Below are 8800 nucleotides of genomic sequence, written 5' to 3'. Positions count from 1 at the left end.
GACAAAATTTGCAAACTAAATGATGAGTCGCCAATAGAATGTCGAAGGTTACCAATGTTTAAGTCATAATCCAAGCATCAACTTCTATGTCATTTAATTTACAAGTGCCTACAAATTTGGTCTTCCTAGTAGTACCCATACAAAATTTTGTACATAGAAATTGATGGCTGGATTATTATTGTGTTGTTGATTAATGTGTTTATTTTTTATTAGTGACACGCATTTAGCTTGCAAATTTTTATAAATTTAATCTACCTAACAATACAAATGAAATAATAATAAAAGATAGTATTAGTCTAATATTCTAGTGAAATGAGTATTACACTTTCCTTGGTTATATTTTATAATTTAAAAAATAATAATATTTCGCATGTTATAATACAAGTTGAAGACATAAATAATAGTACTTATAGGGATTAATTACATCTACACCTCTTGAGATTTTTCTAGTTTTTACAAAACCCCTTCTGTTTCAAATGTGACACAAATTACCCTAACGTTTCAAAATCTTTTCACAAACTCGTTAAGAATTCATTAATCTGACGTTGACATTAGTATAAAATAATTTTAATATGAAAAGTACCCTCATAGCTATCCCAATTAGGAATAATATGTTCTCTACTACTCTCTTTATAAATATTGTGCTACGAAATAGAATAACAACAATCTCAATACTGAATGAAGCAGACAGGTCATGCTTTGGCAACTCAGCATATTAGACAAGATCAAACACAATGGTATATTTGAAAAATTATTTTAAAAGGAAAATCTATTATATATATATATATATTTATTTGTTTTTCTGGGTTTATGCATTGTTTCACAAATTCTATCGTTTCTCCAAACTAAAACCCATAATTTTGTCCCTTCACAGATACAGCGGTTCGTTCTTGTTATGACATATATCTTTCTATTTATCTTTTGTGTTTTATCCATTATTTTAAACAACTAGTTCCGATTTTCCTGCATGTGAAAGAGAGGACAAAGGAAGGGAGGGCGTTTCCAACGATGGAAGATTTTCTACCCTTATATTTCCATCTCTTTTTATTTATTCCTCTCACACATTATTTTTTGTTTTATTATCTCTATAAAAAAATCAATATAAGATGTTGACGTAACTTAACCGTGACCGTTTAAATAAGAGAGCATGAAAAAGTAAAGAGATTAGGAGGTTAGAGAATCTCCGTTTCCAACATACTCATTTCAATCTTCATAATTGAAATAAATCAAATTAATAATCATGTCTCTCTTTTTTCTAACAATTACAGGAAATTGAATTTGCCTCTTTTTCTTTTATAAATTCCATCATTAAGATTTCATCGGAATATTCAACTACGACAGCGATCACGGCTGAGTCCATTCGCCAGTCCTTCCACGCCAGGAGACCAACGGGCGCGACCCTTCTGAGTTGGCGAAAAAAAGAAGAAAAAAAGAATTCAATTTTTCAAAGCTCACAAGCATAAGAGGAAAAGAGAAAATTAGAAGAAAGCTAGAGAATCATACCACGTTGTTTGCCCATTGAATTTTCAATTTTCTTGCGATTGTGTGTTTTATCCTTGCTGTTGATTTTTTTTTATTGAGAAAACACTGTTGATTTTAACACAAGAAGGGAAAGAAGAAGAAAAAAAGTAACTACTAATTCTTAGATGCTTGGCACATTAGGGGTTTCTTTTTTTTTTTTTTTGGGTCAAGGGTTTCTATTTTTGGTATTTCCACCATTTTTTCACGTCTGGTAGGGTTTTTTGCCATAGTAAGTGGGTTTGTGAAAAGATTTTGAAACGTCAGGAAGTGTTTGTAAGGCTGGAAAAAAAAAAAAAACCAAAAAAGGGAACGCATCCGAACCATACTGAAACCGACCCCAAAAAAAAAAAAAAACTGATAACCATTCAGTAACCATAAACCGAAAACATCCTGAAAGTTTGGTGAATTGGGACCTCATCGTTGTATGTTTGGTAATACCAAACCGAAGTTAATAATATATATAAGTTTTTATTTATTTATCTCTACTAATTAATAAAACACTTATTGTCAACCAAAATTTTATAAAATTACTAATTTAACCATCTAATTAAAATATAACATGAATAAGAAATATGAAATAGAAATGTAATTTCATACAACCAAATTTTTTTTTTTTTTTTTTAAATCTCATCTATATGTAATCATAACCCTCTCTAACCTCTCTATCTCTCTCTCTTTGACACTTTATGTTTCTCCTATCCAGCATCATTCCCCACAATCAACTCCCCTATCATCTCGCCATCAACAGAATATGTGTGCTCTCTTTCCAATATTCAAGATAAGATGCATATAACTGAGGGTTGATTTGGTATTATTGTATTTTGAAAAAAAAATTGCTTCTGTTGTGCTGTGAGAATAAGCAGTTATGAAATAAAGCAGCAGAGTGTTTGGTAAACTTTTTTGTAAAAGTGCTTTTGAAAAAAAAAAAAGTATTATAGTGTTTAATAAACTTTTATGTAAAACAAATGTAAAAAAAAAGCTGGTTTTTCAAAGCTGAGTTTTGCAGCTTTGTGTTTTTGGCTTTTTTTTTCATCTAAAACTATGAAAAAAAACTAAAGCTGAATATTTACCAAACATAAAAAAACTCCCAGCTTTTTTTATAACCATTTTTTTTTCTTTTCAGAATCATCTCAGTACCAAACTAGGCTAAGATTAGGGTTCCGGTGATATTTTGATTTTAGCTTTGAAAATCGAATTGGGGCATTTTGATTGAAAGGTCGTGGACACCACCTGCTTTAGATGGGAATCGACGACAAATCAGTTAAAATGGCTAGCGTCATGGGGCAGTGGACTAAGAAGCTGGGCGGTGAACGAGACAAAAGTCGGTTAACCGAATACCGAACTTTTCTTTTCAGTTTTCATGATTCTCGGTAAACCGAAAAAATCGATTTTGTTTGGGGTATTTTTTTTTTCCTTTACATAAATTTATCAATTAAGGTTTTTTTGGATGGGGTTTTAAACCAAACCAAGGTGTTTGTGTTTCGTTGGAACTTGAGGAGGTTTTGTGAAAATTCGAGAAATTTCATAAAGTGTATCTGTAATTAACTCTTTTGTAAAGACACATCTAGATGTATTACTCGTGTTTTAATGTTGATGAAAATACAAATTTGATAAGGTTTAGTGACAATAAATTAATGATATATGAGTTATAATTTAAGTAGAATGGTAAGTATCAAGTAGGAAGTGCTTGAGAGACTATGTTTTCATACCTTATATTCTAGATCACATAATATGGTGAATGATAATCGGGTTCCTTCTTTAATGATTTAGAGAAGAATCCAACTATCGGTCGCCCCATCTTGTGATCTATAAAAATAGTTTAAGTAGATAGTCTCTTCATTTGGTAAAGAAAATTTTCATTGTGATCGGAATACTGATGTATATCAAGTGTTTTTATGTAAGTGGCAAGAAATTTTATTTTTTAAGTTATTAACTATTTAACATACATATCTCATCATTTATACAGTAACAAGTGGTGTATTATTCCGTATACCGATCACATTAAGAAATAACTTTATTAATAAGAGTTGTGTGGGCCACGTTGAAGAACCAATGGGAGAGAGAGATGTGTAAAGGCCAAAAGAGAGTAATTTTGGTGACTGAGTGCGGCTTCGAGAAGGTGGACACGACGCCCCATGCATTTAGGGTTTCTACAATTGGCATTGAAAGTACCAGCCAGATGGACGGTCAAGTGACGATGTGGATGTGTGATCAAATCTTGGACGTTGGATTTTTTTCTGTTGTATTGTTTTGTCTCCGTGGTTGGATGACAGGAAGGGCGATTGGAGAAAATAAAAGGTGATTTGACTTAAATACCCTAGCATTTTGTGAGACGAATTTGGAAAGTGACCATGACTAGTTGGAGCGGTGCGTCTTATCATAACGTACTTGTGGTTTGGTTTAATGAAAACTAACTAAAAGTCTTTAAAAAATTTAGTTTTATTAAAAAAATGACAAATAAATTTGTAGTAAATAGTAATAAAAAAAATTTTAAATGTGATTTTTTATTAAAAATGAACAATACTGAAATTGTATCGTTGAAACTCTGATTTAAACCAATAAGAGATCCATCGAGAGGCAACCCAATCTACCTTTAAACCTAAAACAAACAAAATATCAAAAGTAGCCCAACGCAAGTGCTTAACTTGATTCTTTATGTTGTTTTCAGGAGAAATATGGGGTTCTTTATGTTGTTTTCAGGAGAAATATGGGGTTTTCAGTTATTTTGTAAGTTTCTAAGGTTGGAATGTGTCATAGATTGATAGTGATTGATTGAAACGACGCAAATCCAACCAAACAATGGCAACAAATATGACCCACAAGTGTATTTTCACTCTTTAGATTTTCGTTGGGTGCAAAGAATCTAAAGATGACCTCATTAATCTGATGGAAAATGATAAATTAAGTCATGTTAAATTGAAATATAAGACGTGAATAATGCATAAAAGTTATTGTGAATGTGGTGCTTCAAAAAGAAAAAAAGAAGATAAACTATCAATGCATACAGTTCGGACCACTTCTAATCTTTTTAAAAGTGTATTTGGACTACTTCCTTGATTATAGCAATAATTCGGATCATTTCTAATCTTTTTAAAAGTGTATTTGGATTGCTTCCTTGATTATAGCAATAATAGCATCACCAATATGAGCATATCATTGACTATTGCTTTTATGATTCGAATATACATCAATTCTCAAGCCGGCCTTACTGTTATTTGATACATTTAAATGTATGTCATAGTGGTGTATATATTTGATAAGTTATAATATATATCAATAAGATGAACATCAAAATTAAAGTGATTTCAAGAAAACATGTAATTGGTATGCATAGCATCATTATTGTTTTCTCCTATTTGATCTAAGTATAACCTTTCCATTGCTAGCACTAGTATGGATTGTTATGTAAATAATCTTGTTAATGTTGTTCCTATGTTTATTCATATCTTGTTACTTTACTTCATAAATTCTAAATATGCCACTCATATTTTTTATGCGTGCAACGTTTACTACCTAATTTTGACAAGAACATGATGCTTTTTAACTTTATAGTTGTGACACATTCTTCCCACAACCTTGTTCTAATTGGGACAAATGTTAAGAGGCATGATTCACCCCCACTTATATTAGAATCAAACATAGGAAGAAGGTGAAAAGCTATCTCCTAGATCTTTTGCACTCTAAGGTACGTGAGACAATTAGAAGACCAATGTGCTATCTCGTGCGTGCGCACCATCCTTCGCAAGGTGTGTGATCCACTTCTTTATTTGAACATCGGATCAATATAATTAACACTTGAAAAGCTAGATTAATTAGGAAAGCAAGATTCCCTTCCTCGTTGAACGAACGACCTTGCCAACCCAATAGAGTTAGGGCCAGTTCACGTCAATTATTACTACTAGCCGATAAGCACAAAATCAGGCTTGTAATTATGCCACATGTCCAATGTTTAGTAGGAGAGACTTGGCTTTTTCTTGAATCCCTTGAAAATTACTTAAACCTTCCAAGCTTTGCTTAAACTTACAGGTTTGTCATTTGATTGTGAAGAGCCTTAGAGACAAATCGTTCAATAATTTCGGCATGGCCAACATTTATCTTGTTGATCCTGAGTCAAGCTCCCTATAAGTCTTTGATTTATCTTATCCAAATTGTGAGTATGTTTGAATGGAGTGGTGGAAAAGTAGACAAGATATAGCAAGAGTTGTTTTCGAGTACTTTCGGGTGTTCAGCAATCTTGTTCGTTTGTCAAGACTTTTAGTTAAACAGCGTTTGGGAGACTATATAGCTATCTATCTTTAGTAGTTTTTTTTATCTTCTTATTATTAGAAGAGGAATGTAATTCGAATGCCATGTCCTATAAATAACGTTTTATATTTTAGTCCCGAATCATTTAGGCTACTTCTCTAGTCTTCAATGAATTATTAGTGGATGCTCTCATTGTTTATGACTGCAACTTATCCTATAGAAGGTGATGACGATTAAAGTAAATTGGGGCCATGCATGTGCTCAGTGTGGTCCATGTCTTCTTTAGTTCTTTTTTATTTTTTATTTTAATTTTTTTTTTATGCTATACCACAATAATTCATTTTTTTTGAGCTAAGAAAACTCACAGAGACATTTTAGAGTTCTCCAGGGCACCATTATGTATTCGATATCGCCATGAATTGAAGTCAGGATGTGCCATGTGGAATACAGACTTGAAACTCATCCTCACACTAGACCACTCCGTGATGATTGTCCATATCTTCTTTAGTTGAATTTGTCCATTTTTTAAACATCGCGACTTAGTGGTGGATTCATGATTCGAATCTTGAGTGGTCCCAGTGTTAAAGGTCCAAGTTTTTTAAATAGAAACAGAGGGCGAAGCACGCAAAAAAATTAAATTTATCCACTAAGACATTTCTTTGAACACTTGTTGTCGAGTGTTGTCCACGCAACCTGTCGAGATATGCCTAGCAGGTATTACATAAAACACTTAACTTAATAAGTATGCATAAAACATTCGGAGGGTTCTCGGAAGAATTTCGCATATATATTTTTTGAACTCCAAATAATCCTGGGATCATCCAAGTCCTAGTGTGCATCTGCCTCTGTCATCCTTGATGTATCACAGACGTACAATTATTGAGTAAATTTACATGAATGTACTAATTATTTTAGGTAAATATAACACCCACATACACACACACACACACACCAAAAAAAAGGAAAATAAGCCAAAATAGTTGAATATTCTGAAAATAATTCATATGAAATTGAGTGTACGTGTTCCAAACATGTCACGTTTATGGGAAGACTTGTAGATAGATTGTAGAGAAATATCAGGACTTTGCATGCAAACTGATTAATTGAGGAGACCAACAGTGACATATTTCCTAATTTATGTATGAATATATAAAATATTTCTTAAGTAGGTATGAATATGTAAATATATAAATCAGCGTCACGACTCATGTGCTGGGGAACAACTATACATGCACGTCCACAATAACATTAATTAATAAACAAATATTTGATCAAATCGATCGGCTCGGTGGTTCGAAACTATTTATTTGTCTGCTGAATAAGCATATCGATATCAGCTTAGCTATCATATATAGTTAGATGAAAATGACATATATATAGTTTTGTGTATAGATGTGCAAGTACGCAATGGGATCTAGCAAGATAATGTTTTGAGATCTGCTTAATTAACTAATTGTTTACTTACTGATCGTGGTTATTGAGAGACAATCGAGAATGATTGATCGACTAGATTCATTTCGTGGCATATCTTTCAACTAAAGTGATTACGACTTCTGTCAAGTACCGAGAAATGTACACACATTATATGTTTTTAATGAATTTATTTTTTAAGATTCGTATAATGAGTTGAATTAAACTCAACCATCAACACGTCGTATGGTGGTGACCTTTGTTAACGATTGGCTTCTAGATAAAACGTTGGCATTAACGGTACTCTATGCTAATAAACTCCTACACCTTAATATCTAGTTTATTACCAGCTGAATTTTTTTTTCTTTTTTAAAAAAAATCTAGCAGGTGGTTTTGCTACGTTAGTTTAGCTTTTCGGAGCTAGCAAAGCTCACAGAGGCATTTAAGCCCTCCTCTTGGCCACCATCTTATGATTTACCATAGCTAGAAAATTTAACTCAAGACGTGCCGTATAGAATATGGACCTGAAATCTATAGTTCTAACTCATTACTATTGGAACTTCTTGATCTATGTAATCTTGTAATTAATATACAGTAATCTGTATGCTCAGTGTCTCTAATCATTTTCTTCACAAAAGCATACATACATGAGACAAAAATATTGACAAAGATGGGGCATGAGCAGTACATTTTTCTATAAAATTCATACCAATATATATTTGTCCATTATCTACAATGGCACAGTCCAATTCCACGGCACCCTACGACTTTGCAAGCAAACGCACCCAATTAGTTTAATCATTTAGCGGACATTTAATTAGGCTGGTCCTGAATTTGTATCTGCTTTTGATCTATTTATCACGCAACCCAGTAGATTTGTTGCCATAATTAAATATAAACCCATACCTGTCAACAGATTTAATGCATTTGTGTTAAAATATATAATTTAATCCTTAAAGAAAATTTACACTGTTACTGTTACGTGTATTCTCAATCACCAATTATTATAATACAAGTATATGTTTATCAAAATTGTATTGAGCGTAGGCCTTGAAAAATATCAACTATATCGTCACCTCTATTATAATATGTAGATTAAAAACACACGTGTAAATATAAACGTCACGTATATAACTTTTCCTAATTCATAAAATCTACAACTCTAGATCCTCCTGTATGACAAAGCATTTCTATAAGTTGAAAGCCAATTCCTACCACGGTCATAGAGACAAAGCATTTCTATATATATATATATATATAGATTATATTGATATAATATAAGAAGGATTAAGATAATCTTAATGCAAATGGACGTGCCCCATGTTTTTTTCCTTTGACTGAAAGCTCGACCAGAAGAAGAAATATAAACAAACGAAAAGGACAAGTGCTCCAAAAGTTGCTTACCATGAATAGACAGGCTGCTTACATTGATGTCCAAGAAATCCTAAGGATGCATTTGTTGCACATTGTTTTAGATTGTACTAACTTCAGGAATTAAACTGAAAGATTAAACTGTGCAATATCAGACTAAAAAGCAAGATAATAAAAATTAATAAAAAATAAACCTATTTGAACAATCACAACAAATGAATTCGATAATACGACATCATAAACTAACCAACCT

This window comes from Pyrus communis, chromosome 14 (genome assembly GCF_041283825.1).
Source record: "Pyrus communis isolate YQ-2024b chromosome 14, ASM4128382v1, whole genome shotgun sequence".
Taxonomy (NCBI): domain Eukaryota; kingdom Viridiplantae; phylum Streptophyta; class Magnoliopsida; order Rosales; family Rosaceae; genus Pyrus; species Pyrus communis.
The sequence above is the reverse complement of the archived record's forward strand: the minus strand, read 5'-3'. Positions refer to the sequence as shown.